Source organism: Sciurus carolinensis, chromosome X (genome assembly GCF_902686445.1).
Source record: "Sciurus carolinensis chromosome X, mSciCar1.2, whole genome shotgun sequence".
Classification (NCBI taxonomy): domain Eukaryota; kingdom Metazoa; phylum Chordata; class Mammalia; order Rodentia; family Sciuridae; genus Sciurus; species Sciurus carolinensis.
In genome coordinates, this window is record NC_062232.1 from 62,222,859 (window position 1) to 62,239,868 (window position 17,010).

General features: G+C 39.0%; 1 pseudogene; it reads left to right on the forward strand.

Annotated features, from left to right (window-relative positions):
- Positions 1–12,142: 12,142 nt before the first annotated feature.
- LOC124971519 (vertnin-like) lies at positions 12,143–13,568 on the forward strand (annotated as a pseudogene).
- Positions 13,569–17,010: the final 3,442 nt, after the last annotated feature.

The window sequence follows — 17,010 nt, forward strand, 5'->3', positions numbered from 1 at the left end:
AAAATTAAATGCAAGATCCATTGACAACTAAAATATATATATTAAAAAATCATTGCTATGTCATTTTCTGCACAATAATAATAGTAATAATAACTACTGTAACATTATTATAAATATTAGCTACTTATATTATAAAGCAATCTTTTCTATTTTGAGGTATTTTGTTCTGAATTCTACCTTATCAGACATAAAAATTGTGATTACTGCTTTCTTAATATTTTATTTCCATTTACATTATATAATTCTATATATGCATGTTTGTTGTTTTACCTTCCCTCCTCTCCTCTCTCTCCTTGGTATTCCAATTATATGTATGTCAGAATGACTGAAATTATGCCATAAGTCACTGAACTATTTGTTTTAGAAAATTCTTCCTCTCTGTTTTGCTTTTATAGTTTCCTTCCTTCTTTTTTTATTTTTAGCATGTGTACACAATGATGCTCCATTCAACTTTAAAGGGTAATGAAATTATGTCACCTGCAGGAAGATTGGTGGAAGTGGGAAGAATCTTGCTAAGTGTGGTAAGCCAGACCCATAAAGAGAAATATCACAGCCAAGTGCAGTGGCTCACACCTGTAATCCCAGCGTCTTAGGTAGGAGGATCATGAGTTCAAAGCCAGCCTCAGCAAAATCAAGGTGCTAAGCAACTGGGTTAAATCCTGTCTCTAGATGAAATACAAAATAGAGCTGAGGATTTGACTCAGTGGTTGAGTGCCCCTGACTTCAGTATCAAAAACAAAAAGGAGAAATACACATATTTTCCTTCATCATAGAAGCTAGTGTGTATTTGACAGGGAAGAACATCACAAAAGTAGAAGGAAGACCAATAGTTGTAAAAGGGAAGCAAGAAGAGGGTAGCAGGAAGAGGGAAGCAGAGAAGGCAAGAGGAGGTTTTAGAGAACGAAATTGAACAAACTATGTTATATACATATGCTAATGCATCACAATGAAATCTACCATTTCGTACAATTAATCTACCGTTTTGTATAATTAATATGCAACAATTAAAAAGGAACCTATAGAACATCAGTTCTCAAAGTGTGGTTCAGGCACCATTAATAGGTCTGAAAGGTGAGAGCTTTGTTTAAACAAATGCAAAGATATTATTTTCCTTTAAAATATAAACAATGTAAAATTCTATAACTTCATCTATGGAATAAAAGTATATCTAAAACATAAAAGAGGAAAAATAGTCATTATATAACAAGGTAGAAAAAATTCACTGATACAGTTTTATATTCCATATTAACAACCGAAATGTAATATTCTATATTACAAAGAAAGTATCCTTTGTTGCATTTCAGTATAGGAGCAAAAAAGGATATCCACAATCATCTGAAAAAGCTATTAACATATTTCTCTATTTTCCAATAACTATGAGGCAAGGGTTCTTGCATATGCTTTAATTAAGTAACAAAGCAGAACAGATTGAATGAAGACATGGATACAGGATACAGTTATTTTTTTTACTGACTGAGATGTTAATGAAATTGAAGATGATAAAAACTGTCATTCTTCACTAATCTGCTTTTTTCTGGTTGTTTATAAAAATAGAGTCATAATACACATCTTTAAAATAAAATAATAAATATTTGAATAATTTAGTGACAATTGATAGATATATGCAGATAGGAAAAATATTATTGCTGTCTCTTTTAGTCAACTTTTAATTACTGTGACCTAAACACCTGACAGAACAATGTAGAGGAGGAAAAGTTTATTTTGTCTCATGGTTTCAGAGGTTTAGTCTATGGCCAGCTGAGTATATAACTCTGGGCCCGAGGTGAGGTAGAACTTCATGGTGGAAGGGCATGGCAGAAGAAAGCAACTCAGAACATGGCAACAGGAAACAGAGAGTTTAAGTTCTACTGTCCAGGGACAAAACATTAGCCCCAAAGGCAAGTCCCAGTGACCTCTCTCCTCCAACTACACTCAACTGCCTAAAGTTACCACCAAGTTAACCCTTATTAGTGGAATAATCCACTGATCAGGTTCCAACTCTCATAATCAAATAATTTCACATTTGACAATTCTTACATTGTCTCACACATTAGCTTTTTGGGTAATATCTCATATCTAAATAATAGCATTGCACCTCCAGCCCCTAAGGCTCATGCCCATCTCACAATGCATAATACATTTAGTACATTTCCAAGTGTCCCTTTGGTCTTAACAGTTTCAGCATTGCCCCAAATTCCAAGTTCAAAGTTCCTTCTGAGTCTCAAGGCAAATTCTCAGCATGAGCTCCTGTAAAAAATGAAAAGTGAATTACATATATCCAGTATAAAATGGCAGAAAGTAAACATTTCCATTCAACAAGAGAGAAATGGACATAGAAAGAAGGGATAAGACCAAAGCAAGAACAAAATTCAGCTGAGCAAACAAGTCCTATAGTTCCACATGCACCATCTGGGGCAAATGATTTATGTAGCTCCACCTCAATAACCTTGCTTATTGCAGCCCACATGGTTTCTCTCTCTCTCTCTCTCTCTCTCTCTCTCTCTCTCTCTCTCTCTCTCTCTCTCTCTCTCTCATATTCTCTCTGATTCCTGCAGCTTTTCATAGTAGATGTCCTATGTTACTGGCATCTCTTAATCTTAGGAGTCTTTACTGCAGATTTGGCTTCCTTCTCAAATCTTCATGTCTCACTCTCTCAGGGAAAGTCCATAAGTACTATGACCATGAAACATTTTGCCCAGCCTCTCAGGCCTTTTTTGAAAGCTCAGTGGAAGCCTCCATGACCTCAAAATACAGCATTCTGTATTCCTGCAGAACCAAAACCACATGGTTAATACCAAGGTCTGTCAACATCTTGAACAGTATCCAAATCTCCTGGGACCAGGCAGGAGCAGCATCTGAGTTCCTGACTGGCTGTGCTTGGTGAAAAAACTTCATAGGCATCCCTGTGAAAGCAGGGTACTCCCATTGGTTTCTCCTCAAGAATTTTTACTTTTATACACATGAGCCTAAAATGAGTATGGTCTTGCCAATTCCTGAGATGGCCACGAGTCATCTTTTCTATTCTTCCTGGTAAAGCACTTAGTATCTCTTTAGTGACTATAAGGTCTTTAACAACGACCCCTTCCTTAGCACCAGTTTTACTCACAATTTTCTGGCAAACTGCAACCTTTTCAAATCTTTCTGCTCTGTTTTCTGCTCCTGACCATCACAGTAAGCTTTAAAAGCTGATAGCAATATTCATGTCACTGTCTAAATGCTATGTTGCATTTCCTCAGACAAATTAATTAGTCCATCACATTTAAATTGAGCTTCACAAAAAATCTCAATACATCAACAACATATAGATATATTCTTTGGTGGAATATACAATTAATGATCTGTAGTTCAATTTCTAATAGTGTCCTCCACTGAAACCTCATGAGCCCAGTCTTTACTATCCACAGTCCTATTGGCATTCTGGTCTTCTGAGCTCCCACCAGAATTGTCCAAGTAAAGTCTGCTTACATAATTATAAAACTTTTCCAACTTTCATACCTAAACTTTTCAAAATCCCCCACTCCCAAGAAAGCAACTGGATAGTGGGTTCAACTACAAAAGGCAATGAAACTTCTCATTTTGTGATGGAACTGTTCTGTATTTTGATTGTGGTGGTGCTAGTAACATGAATTCCTGAATTTGTCAAAAGTAATAGAATTTTATACAAAAGGAAAAATATTTTCTGTATATAAATTTTAAAATATCTGAAGTGAATACTTGTTTTAGCAATCAATCAATGCAATAAGGTTGACAGAAAGTTTTGTCTCCTTTGTGGGTAGAAGTTACAATATTAAGCTTCATTATAAAAGTCTTTCACACCCAAACATCTGTTGTTCACAGAAGATCTTAGGCCTTTTCTGGATTCATTCACACTATTAGGGAATCCCTCTTCAATTCTATCCTTTAGGACACCTCTCCCTCACTATATCTAATCTGTATGGTGCTTATTTTTCTGGTTCTTTAGACATGAAGACAGTGTTTCTCTCACAGTTTTAGGTGATTGAACCTTGGTTGGGATATTCATGAAGTTGGGTTCCTTCTCTGGCTCAAAGTTACAACAAAAAATTGAAAAATATAGGTAATTTATTCTGTATGGCTCATTTCTGTACTTTGAGACTCCCTAATCTACCTTCTTTGGTTTGCTTTCCAGAGTATTCACCAGAGTATTCATGCAATTGCTTTTCTTTTTCTCTTTCTTTCTTTCCTTTTTTTTTTTTTGTACCAGGGATTGAACTCAGGGACACTTAACCACTGAGTCACATCTGCAGCCCTTTTTTGTATTTTATTTAGGGACAGGGTCTCAGAGTTGTTATCACCTTGCTAAGTTGCTGAGGCTGGCTTTGAATTCATGATCCTCCTGACTCAGCCTCCTGAGTCACTGGGATTACAAGCATGTGCCACTGCACCTGGCTTGCAATTGCTATTGGTTGCTGATGTCCTGTATATTTACTTATAATCAGCAGGAGAAATAGATTTTATTGGGTTTATGTTTGAAAATTCTGATAACAATTTTATTTATCTTTCATATATACATAAACATCCTTCTATGTCCAATTTTTTCTTCAATGTCTAGTAGGTTTACTAAAATATGTATTAATATTTCTCACATTGGGATTTTTCTCCCAACTACATACTGTGCTCTTTTAATATAGTCAAGTGCCACATAAAAATGTTTTGGTCAATGATGGGCCACATATACGGCAGTGGTGCCATCACAAAATGAGAAGTTTCATTGCCTTTTGTAGTTGAACCCACTATCCAGTTGCTTTCTTGGGAGTGGGGGATTTTGAAAAGTTTAGGTATGAAAGTTGGAAAAGTTTTATAATTATGATTATATTACCTGGTAACATAAGAGCCATTTTTGTTTATGTAAGTATACTCTATCATGTTTGTGCAATAACAACACATTTCTCAGAAAGCATCTCCTTTGTTAAGTGATACATGACTATATGGAGTCTCATATTTTGTTTGTTTGTTTTCCATAATAGTATTCTTGAGTTTATTTCCAATACTGGGGATTCCAAACCCTGGGCCTAATGTATGTTGGGCAAGCAATCCACCAATGAACTATATCCCAACCCTTGAATGATTGAGATTATCATTTTTATTCTTTCTTAGCTTTGATTTTCCCCCTTTGGTATTCCTTTTATACATATGTAAGATCATTCTTTTTTTTTATTGTAAACAAATGGGATACATGTTGTTTCTGTTTGTACATGGCGTAAAGGCATACCATTTGTGTAATCATAAATTTACATAGGGTAATGTTGTTTGATTCATTCTGTTATTTTTTCCCTTCCCCCCACCCCTCCCACCCCTCTTTTCCCTCTATACAGTCCTTCCTTCCTCCGTTCTTGCCCCCCTCCCTAACCCTAACTCTAACTCTAACACTAAACCCTCCCAACCCCCATTATGTGTCATCATCCACTTATTAGCGATATCATTTGTCCTTTGGTTTTTTAAGATTGGCTTATCTCACTTAGCATGATATTCTCTAATTTCATCCATTTGCCTACAAATGCCATAATTTTATCATTCTTTATGGCTGAGTAATATTCCATTGTATATATATACCACATTTTCTTTATCCATTCATCAATTGAAGGACATCTAGGTTGGTTCCACAATCTGGCTATTGTGAACTGAGCAGCTATGAACATTGATATGGCTGTATCTCTGTAATATGCTGATTTTAAGTCCTTTGGGTATAGGCCAAGGAGTGGGATAGCTGGGTCAAATGATGGTTCCATTCCAAGTTTTCTAAGGAGTCTCCACACTGCTTTCCAGAGTGGCTGCACTAATTTGCAGCCCCACCAAAAATGTATGAGTGTACCTTTCTCCCCACATCCTCGCCAACACCTGTTGTTGCTTGTATTCTTGATAATCGCCATTCTAATTGGGGTGAGATGGAATCTTAGGGTGGTTTTGATTTGCATTTCTCTTATTACTAGAGATGTTGAACATTTTTCCATATGTTTGTTGATTGTTTGTAGATCTTCTGTGAAGTGTCTATTCATTTCCTTAGCCCATTTGTCGATTGGATTATTTGCATTCTTGGTGTTGAGTTTTTTGAGTTCTTTATAGATTCTGGAGATTAGTGCTCTATCTGAAGTATGATTGGCAAAGATTTTCTCCCACTCTGTAGGCTCTTTCTTTGCATTGCTGTTAGTTTCCTTTGCTGAGAGAAAGCTTTTTAGTTTGAATCTATCCCAGTTATTGATTCTTGCTTTTATTTCTTATGCTATGGGAGTCCTGTTGAGGAAGTCTGGTCCTAAGCTGACATGTTGAAACTCTGGACCTACTTTTTCTTCTATAAGATGCAAGTCTCTGGTCTGATTCCGAGATCCTTAATCCATTTTGAGTTTAGTTTCGTGCATGGTGAGAGATATGGGTTTAGTTTCATTCTGTTGCATATGGATTTCCAATTCTCCCAGCACCATTTGTTGAAGAGGCTATCTTTTCTCCATTGCATATTTTTGGCCCCTTTGTCTAGTATGAGAAAATTGTATTTATTTGGGTTTGTGTCCATGTCCTCTATTCTGTACCATTGATCCACCTTTCTATTTTGGTACCAATACCATGCCGTTTTTGTTACTATTGCTTTGTAGTAGAGTTGAAGATCTGGTATTGCGATATCCCCTGCTTCACTCTTTCTACTGAGGATTGCTTTAGCTATTCTGGGTTTTTTATTCTTCCAGATGAATTTCATAATTTCTTGCTCTGTTTCTGTAAGGTACATCATTGGGATTTTAATTGGAATTGCATTGAATCTGTATAGCACTTTTGGTAGTATGGCCATTTTGACAATATTAATTCTTCCTATCCAAGAACAAGGGAGATCTTTCCATCTTCTGAGGTATTCTTTAATTTCTTTCTCTAGTGTTCTGTAGTTCTCACTGTAGAGGTCTTTCACCTCTTTTGTGAGATTGATTCCCAAGTATTTTATTTTTTTCGATGCTATTGTGAATGGGGTAGTTTTCCTAATTTCTCTTTCTGAAGATTCATCATTTATGTATAAAAATGCCTTAGATTTATGTGCATTGATCTTATATCCCACTACTTTACTGAATTCACTTATGAGATCTAAAAGTTTTCTGGTGGAATTTCCTGGTTCCTCTAAGTATACAATCATATCATCAGCAAATAGGGATAGTTTGAGTTCTTCTTTTCCTATTCATATCCCTTTAATTTCTTTGGTCTGTCTAATTGCTCTGGCTAGAGTTTCAAGGACGATATTGAAAAGAAGTGGTGAAAGAGGGCATCCCTGCCTTGTTCCAGTTTTAAGGGGGGATGCTTTCAGTTTTTCACCATTTAGAATGATATTAGCCATGGGCTTAGCGTAGATGGCCTTTACAATGTTAAAGAATGTTCCCACTATCCCTATTTTTTCTAGTGTTTTGAGCATGAAGGGGTGCTGTATTTTATCAAATGCTTTTTCTGCATCTATCGAAATAATCATGTGATTCTTGACTTTAAGTCTATTGATATGGTGAATGACATTTATTGATTTCCTGATGTTGAACCAACCTTGCATCCCTGGGATGAAACCCACTTGATCATGGTGCACTATCTTTATAATATGTTTTTGTATGCAATTTGCTAAAATTTTGTTTAGAATTTTTGCGTCAATGTTCATTAAGGATATTGGTCTGAAATTTTCTTTCCTCGATGTGTCTCTGTCTGGTTTAGGTATCAGGGTGATATTGGCTTCATAGAATGAGTTTGGGAGGGTTCCCTCCTCGTCTATTTTATGGAATACTTTGAGAAGTATTGGAATGAGCTCTTCTTTAAAGGTTTTGTAGAACTCGGCTGAAAATCCATCTGGTCCTGGACTTTTCTTTGTTGGAAGGCTTTTGATGACTTCATCTATTTCATTATTTGAAATTGGTCTATTTAAATTGTGTATGTCCTCCTCGTTCAGTTTAGGCAATTCATATGTCTCTAGAAACCTGTTGATGTCTTCAAAATTTTCTATTTTGTTGGAGTATAGGTTTTCAAAATAGCTTCTAATTATGTTTTGTATTTCAGTCGTGTCTGTTGTGATATTTCCTTGTTCATTCTGAATTTTAGTGATTTGGGTTTTCTCTCGTCTTCTCTTTGTTAGTGTGGCTAAAGGTTTATCAATTTTGTTTATTTTTTCGAAGAACCAACTATTTATTTTGTCAATTTTTTGTATTGTTTCTTTTGTTTCAATTTCGTTGATTTCAGCTCTGAGTTTAACTATTTCCTGTCTTCTACTACTTTTGGTGTTGGTCTGTTCTTTTTCTAGGGCTTTGAGCTCTAGTGTTAGGTTGTTTATTTGTTGAGTTTTACTTCTTTTATTGAATGCGCTCCATGAAATAAATTTTCCTCTAAGTACTGCTTTCATAGTGTCCCAGAGATTTTGATTTGGTGTTTCTTTGTTCTCATTTACCTGTAAGAATTTTTTAATTTCCTTCCTAATATCTTCTGTTATCCATTCATCATATAATAGCATATTGTTTAATCTCCAGGTGTTGGAGTAGTTTCTGTTTTTTACTCTTTCATTTATTTCTAACTTCAATCCATTATGATCTGATAGAATACAAGGTAGTGTCTCTATCTTCTTGTATTTGCTGACATTAGCTTTGTGGCATAATATATGGTCTATTTTAGAGAAGGATCCATGTGCTGCTGAGAAGAAAGTGTATTCGCTCTTGGTTGGATGGTATATTTTATAAATGTCTGTTAAGTCTAAATTATTGATTGTGTTATGAGATCTATGGTTTCTTTGTTCAATTTTTGTTTGGAAGATCTGTCCAGTGGTGAGAGAGGCGTGTTAAAATCCCCTAGTATTATTGTGTTATGGTCTATTTGGTTTCTAAAATTAAGAAGGATTTGTTTGACATACATGGATGAGCCACTGTTTGGGGCATAGATGTTTATGATTGTTATATCTTGCTGATTTATGCTTCCCTTAAGCAGTATGAAATGTCTTTCTTTATCCTTTCTGACTAACTTTGGCTTGAAGTCCACATTATCTGAAATGAGGATGGATACTTCAGCTTTTTTGCTGATTCCATGTGCGTGGTATGTTTTTCCTCATCCTTTCACCTTTAGTCTATGGGTATCTCTTTCTATGAGGTGAGTCTCTTGCAGGCAACATATTGTTGGATCTTTCTTTTTAATCCAATCTGCCAGTCTATGTCTTTTGATTGATGAATTCAGGCCATTAACATTCAGGATTATTATTGAGATATGATTTGTATTCCCGGTCATTTGGTTCATTTTTTAAAATTTTATTTATTTATTTATTTATTTTTTTGACACACCTTGGTTCCTCCTTTATTTGACAGTTACTTTAGGATAATTCCTCCCTTTGCTGATTTGCTTCTTTGTTTTTTATCTCTTCCTCATGGAATATTTTGCTGAGTATATTATGTAATGCTGGCTTTCTTTTTTTTTTTTTTTTTGCGGTACTGGGGATCGAACTCAGGGCCTTGTGCTTGCGAGGCAAGCACTCTACCAGCTGAGCTATCTCCACAGCCCGTAATGCTGGCTTTCTTTTTGTAAATTCTTTTAGCTTTTGTTTATCATGAAATGATTTTATTTCATCGTCAGATTTGAAGGTAAGTTTTGCTGGGTATAAGATTCTTGGTTGGCATCCATTTTCTTTCAGAGCTTGAAAAAATGTTGTTCCAGGCCCTTCTAGCTTTTAGGGTCTGGATTGAAAAATCTGCTGATATCCGTATTGGTTTCCCCCTGAATGTAATTTGGTTCTTTTCCCTCACAGCCTTTAAAATTCTGTCTTTATTTTGTATGTTAGGTATTTTCAGTATAATGTGCCTTGGTGTGGGTGTGTTGTAATTTTGTGTATTTGGAGTCCTATAAACCTCTTGAACTTGATTTTCCATTTATTCTTCAGATTTGGGAAATTTTCGGAGATTATTTCATCGAATGGATTGTTCATTCCTTTGGTTTGTTTCTCTAAGCCTTCCTCAATCCCAATAATTCTCAAATTTGGCCTTTTCATGATATCCCATAGTTCTTGGAGATTCTGTTCATGTTTTCTTACCATCTTTTCTGTTTGTTCAACTTTGTTTTCAAGGTTAAATATTTTGTGTTCAATATCTGAGGTTCTGTCTTCCAGGTGTTCTATCCTATTGGTTATGCTTTCTATGGAGTTCTTAATTTGGTTTATTGTTTCCTTCATTTCAAGGATTTCTGTTTGGTTTTTTTTCAATATCTCTAACTCTTTATTGAAATGATCTTTTGCTTTCTGTATTTGCTCTTTTAACTGTCGATTGGTGCGATCATTCAATGCCTGCATTTGCTCTTTCATCTCATCATTCAATGCCTGTATTTGCTCTTTCATCTCATCATTTGCTTCCCTGATCATTTTAATTATGTACATTCTGAACTCCCTTTCTGTCTTTTCTTCTGCCATGCTGTCATTGGATTTTATTGATGTAACATCTAGATTTTTTGGGGCATTTTCTTCCCTTGTTTTCTCATATTGTTCAGGAATCAGTGGGTCATTAAAATATTACAGATTTCCTCTATTGACTTATAATGTCCCTGAAGATTGTTAGTATATCCCCTCTTATCCTTCAGTAGCCTGCAGTCTTGGAGGAAGTTGATAATGCGGTGCTCCAGAAGGAAGCTGCCTCTCTAGGTTTGGTGACCCTCAGGTGGGGTATATTCCCTGCTAGTGGGCAGAGGTGCCTCCACTGGTTGACCAATGGTCATCCAAAGGGGAACTAGGCTGCAGGCTGAGGCAAGGCCTGTTTGTGCCTGTGTCTCTGGTTTTACCGTCCTTTTGGGAAAACCTCACCCAGCAGGGAAGACTCACCCGGTGGGGAGGTCTCGCTGGTCAGTTCCCCTCCTAGAGGTTCCCCTCAATCTACAACTACCGCCTGGGCTGGGCTGTCTTCCTCTGCAACGTTCACAGGGGCCCGGACCTACCGCAGATGAGTCTCCTTAGGCTGCCTCTCCTCAGAGAATCTGCCCTCAGTCCTGGAAACTTCGCTCCGCCCCTAGGCGTGTCTCTCTGCGGCTCTTCCACCAAGAAGCCGGTCCTGGGACCCTGCTCTGCACCTAATTGCCTGGCTATGCGGCCCCTACTCTGAGCCGCCACCTGGAGCCCCGTACAATAGCTCCGAGACCCAGAGACCCGCCACACACCTCTTCCTCCGGACAGCCGCCCGGTGTTCCGACGCAGTCACTAGGAGTCCAAGCAACTCACTTCGCGTCTCCTCCTCCCGCCAACCGCCCGTAGCCCTAGGCAGTCACTCCGAGTCCAAGTGACCCGCCCTGTTCCTCCTCCTCCTTGGGGTAGCCCCCCCGGGTGTTCAGGAGCGGTCGTGGGAGACCAAGTGACCCACCACGCTCCCCCTCCAGGCAGGCCACCGGTGTTCAGGAGCGGTCGCTTTTAGTCCAATCAACTCACCACTCGCCTCCTCCTCTGGCAACTGCCTGTAGCTCTGATGCAGTCACTCCTAGACCAAGCGACCCACAGCGCTTCTCCTCCTCCTCCGGGCAACCCCCGCAGTCTTCAGAAGCGGTCGCTCTGAGTCTAAACAGCTCACCACGCAGCTCCTCCTCAGACAGCCGCCCGGAGCCCCAGTGGTTGCTCCGAGTCCAAGCGCTGTGCTGAGCCGCCTCCTCTACGATGATCCCAGTTGTCCGTGTTTACCGCTCCAGTGGGGGGAGGGGCGTCTCGCCGAACAACTCTACCTCACAAAGTTCCCTGCGTTCCGGGGCTACCGCCCCATCCGGGACGCCTCCCCAACGGGAGAGACTCACCCGACGGCTTTGAGTTGGTCCCAAGCCTCTCACTATCTCCTCTTTTGGTTAGGTTTGCTTTGTTATTTCCACAATCCCAGAGTGCTGGGGACTCGAACCTGGGTCTCCAGCATGAGAGGCAGGCACTCTATGAGATGGGCTATATGGCCTCCACTACTATCTCCTCTTTTGAGTCCTGCGTCCTGGAGCAACATGAAATGCAGCCGCCCTCTAGTCCGCCATCTTGAAAAACTGTAAGATCATTCTTGCTCATCTCTTATATATGTCACTTTCTCTTAAAACTTCTTTATTCTTTTGTTATTCAGAATAGGTTGCTTAGTGACATTCTTATTTTATTTTATAAAAAAGCAGAAGTATCCAGACATTGCTTTGTGAATTCAGAATGACTTCTCAGGACCCGATAGTGCATCAAGTGGTTTGGTAGCTATGGGAGGCAATGGAGTCTCAGCATCTGAAGAGTCTCATTAGTGCCACCCTTGAGGACAAACAGGTCTTACTTACCTTCACTCTCCACCCCTGCCAGAAGGAGGGCCCAGGGCTCCAGGTACTGTAGGTGAATTCATTGTCCCTAAGCCTCTACCCAGAGGATGCTTCACAGAATATGCTGCTGGTGGCATGCAAGGGCAAAGGTGGCTTTCTGTTGAAGACAGTGAGCATTTTGCTGTGGTGAGAGGCTGGACCCAGTCTGGAGCCATAGATCTGTACTGTGGTGGAGATGCTGCTGCACTGACATTATTACCTTTGGTGCATGATTGACTCTAAGGTGATACTGCAGGTTGTGCACTATGACCTGATCTCTGAGAAGTCCCCTTGAGATGACTAGCTTGCCACCCACCATGCTGGAAACCATCTTTGATATGGACATCAAGGTCACCTGCTTCCCTAACAGTTTCTCCAATTTATGGCACTCGTATATCACCATCTCCATCCTTCAGAGAAGCAAATACACCATCTAAACCAGGATAAACCTCAAGATTTGGCCCTACTTTAACTGTGTTATCTGACCCCCTTGCTGTGACAATATGTCTTCTACACTGCACATCATGTGGTCTGGCCAACCTCTCACTAGTCACCTATCCCACCATCAGTATTTTGCCCCTATAGTAGGAGTGATAGTGCTCCTAGTCTGGTCCCCACTCAGCCATCCCTGGCACTGCTGCCATCACTGGCCAAGATCTGAGTCTACTCAGTGGTGAACCTGTCCTCAGCTACTCCTACCACTGTGAGTGCTACATCTTTACCAAGAGCATTTTCTACCACTGGTGGCAGCAGTTGGGGAGCATGAGCAGAAGATGGCTACCAGCTTCTGCACCAAGTGCTTCCTATAGGACAGCTTCCACTGTGGGTTTATTCTGTGATTGGAGCAGTTTCTTGGGCCTTTCCTATGATATCTCCCACTCCACCTACTATGCCTGGAAGGGCAAGTTTCTGGTCTCTGGTTCTTGTTCAGACCTAGCCATAGCCCCCAATGATGCCCTGGCCATGGAGGAACTGGATAAACTGCCAGCAGAGAGGACTGCTGAGGGATTGAGGGTCTCCCTACTGATAATGTCAAGTCCAAGTTGTATCTAGAGCATTGCATCTTCTTGAACACTGGTACAATATCATTGCTTCAAAGGTAGGTTTCCTAGCATCTCAATATCCAACTATTAAAGCTGGTGGCAAAGGGATTATTGGAGAAACCCCAGTTTCAAGCCTGCTACAACTCTCACAACTCTGGAATTCCCCAGCTAGCATCTGCTGGGGAAGAGACCCTGCTCCACTGGAATCATGAGATAGGAGAAGGAGCAAGGAAAGGAACAAGGTAGGGACACCCTCCCTGCTGGAGAGCTATTGCTTCTTATTTGCCCTTGTGCCATTAGCAGAGGGGCATGCACAGGGCTGTCACAAGCAGATGTTGCATGGGCAACTGGCCTTCAATCACATCCCTCTCTGCTACCCTAGTCGATACCCGCCACCTTTTTTGTCTGGAAGTCTTTCCCTGAGCTGGCCCAGAGACCTGTCCAAACTTCAGATGCAGACTCCTTCCTTGGGCAGTGAGAGGTAGAAGGCCAAGAAGAAGCAGAAAGAAGTTGACAGGAATATGACAACTCTGGTGACCCTACCTGCAGGGACCCTACTAGTGGGGTTTCTTCAGAAAATGATCAAGGAGGCCCACAGAAGGCCTTCCAGAGAGGAGTCCCTGAGAAGGGGGAAGCACATCCCAGGGCTGTTTCCATTGTGGAAGTGTTATGGCCACTAGCTTCTCTACCAATTGTTTCCTATAGGACAGCTTTCACTGTGGGGGCATTGTGTCACTGCTGTCACAGTGGCAGTGGCTGATGGTAGGAGTGGTCAAGTGCTGGTGATGGACACACTCACCACCAAAAAATTTCAAGGACAGGCATTGAAAGCTGTTCTTTTAGACATGATTCTATTCCAAGAGCTTCCCTATTACAAGGAGTTCGGAGCCCTCTTACCCCTCATTGCTCTCTCCACTTAATACACACAGAAGCCCACGCTCTAGGAAGGACTCACCCTGGTATATGACTGAAAGGGATGTGCAAAAGGAGATGGGGGGAAAGGGGTCAATTTGGAGAGGGTCAGGAGTCTGAGTTGTCCTCTGGCTTAGCCAGCATACCGTTTACAGTAGTTCCACACTGTCTACCCTGACTCCAAGTGTATATTTTTATTATTTTCTGACTCCAGGTCAGAGAAACTAAAAAATCAGCCATCTGGTTTACTGTAGAAGGCTGCAGGAACAAAGATACTATCTTTAGTGTTTGCTGGTTATATTTTTATTGTGCTTTAGGTTTTTTTTTTTTTAAATGGGTTGACTAGTTCCCTTTGCCAATGTTGAAAGCTGTAGAACTGTGTGCTTGTGGGGGATATAGAAAGGTTGGTTAGCTAAAGCTGATTTCAGTTTTTCTTGGGGACAAGATGTATATTAGAACATGGCAATCTGTCCTGGTGGGCAGAATATTTATCTTCGGTTTCTTTTGGGGTGAGAACCTTTTTACCCAAAGATACTTCCCAGTGGGCCACTAGAATTGAATCTGGGGCAGATTCGTGGCTTCTCCCTTGTGTCCTCAGTGGAGAAGTTTCCTAGCTCAACATGAGCAGCAGCAGAGATCCATAGGAGGAACCATGGATGACTTATAAGGCAAAGCCCTAAAGTACCTGAGGCCACCAAGGTACCATGCAAGGAGTGTGGAAATGGGTGAGAGAAAGGCCTGATCCATTGTGTTTTGTGCTGTGTACACCCATGACCTCTGCAAGCCTGGATAGTTGTTGGGTACCCTGCTTTTCTACTGAGTTTCCTCTCAGAGCCTGAGTCCCATTTTCAGTGAGGGACAGCAGAGTGGCAAGGCAGATGGGGGACTGAAATTGCATTGCAATAGTGAAATTGGAAAACCAAAGAAATAAAGAGATGTGGTACTCATGAAATTAATTAATTAGCTAATGAATTAATTAAAAAAGAGATTTCAGTACTGAGTATGTGCCCAGTGGTGCACCGCTTATCTAGCATGTGAAACCACTGGGTTCAATCCCCAATACACAAAGTAAAATTAAAAATTAAAAAATGCTTATAGATTTAATATTTTATTTTCTTGTTAGAGCATTAAAGACCCTTTGACTTTTAGAAACCTATAATGATTTAAATTAGTGTGCAGAAAATTATGTAGATCATGAAACATTGAATAGCATATAAGACAATGATGTTTTAAGAATTATGTTATTTGATATGAGTAAGTGATGTACTTAGCAACCATTTTAAAAAATTTTACTGTGTAATTCGAGCCACATAAATGCTTAGAAAATCATGATGACATTGAAATTAATATTCAAGACTCTTTTCCCTACTCTTGGAAAAAACAGTGTGTTCTAAGTTTCTTTGAAAATTTAAAAAATAAATGAAATAAAAATATCTCTTTGTCTTTTATTTCTGAATATTACAGCTAGGTTTCCTCTCATTTTGAATTTATTATGTAATGTCTTTTTGACTAATTTCTAATTCTATCCTGAGTTCTATTGTCTCAATTTCTGAGTTCTTAGTCTTTTTACACAAAAACTGAGCATATTACATTATATATTTTTTAAAACTGAGTTTATTATATAATTAAATATTGGTTTTCATTGTGGTATTTTGAGGATCCATAGTCTTATTTATGCTATTTCATATTTTGTATTATTTACTTAATTTATTTGAAGTTATTTTGAAATATCAGTAATATTGTTTTTGTTTTGTGCAAATGTCTTTATGGAGTATTTTTTGCTGTGTATAAGGTTCTTACTCTGTTTTTTATATCCTTTCTCTTTAGCATTTCTGTATGGAATTCAACCCCAATAATTTTATTTTGATTATTTTCACATATTATTTTTCTGAGTATTTAGTAGGAAGGGTGGGTTAGGAGAGATTTTCTAGTTTGTGACTCTAGAGCTCCTTCTGTTGTTTTCACAAAGAGATCTTTAAAAAGTATGGCTTTCTCTCTGAGATCTACTGTTTGTGTTGCCCAATTTCACTTTTATCTGGATCTTTTTCACTCTTGCTCCATTCGTAGTTTGTACCATCTTGCAAAAACCTCATGCTCAACTTGAGTATTTTGCTCAATGTGGGGTCTTGTTCCTTAAATGCATTTCATATTGCTACTTGGATAACTTTACAGGGCACAGATTCAACCCTTTCAACTTTTCTTTGAATTTCTTTATTCCTCTGTAAATTAAAGACATTTCCACTTTGTCCTGCTATTATCAAATTGCTCTAATGCAATTTTCAGTGTGTAAATGCTGGTTATTTTAGGTTTTCCAGTTCTCACTTGTTAAATGATCTATCACTTCCCTCCTCATACTTACTAATACCATATGGGTGTATCTACATTTTGGTGCTTTTTTTTTTCCCAATCTTGAAATTTCAGAATTGAGAGAAATATTTTCTTTTCTAGTTTTTAATATATATTGTCTGTATTTTCTGTTTGTTTATTTATTTTCTTAGTCTATCTGTTTTCATAGGTGATTTTGGAAAGTGTCTAAAACTGTCCTGCTGCTGCCACAATCTTCCGAGAGCGACCAAAACAATTTTAATTTTATATGCAATTTTATAACATTTTGGATTAGTTAAAAATTAAATTAGGGACTGGGGATATAGCTCAGTTGGTAGAGTGCTTGCCTCGCAAGCACAAGGCCCGGGTTCAAATCCCCAGCACCACACACACAAAAAAAAATTAAATTAAAAAAAAAACATGAGTGAAAAAATGAAACAAATAGACAAAG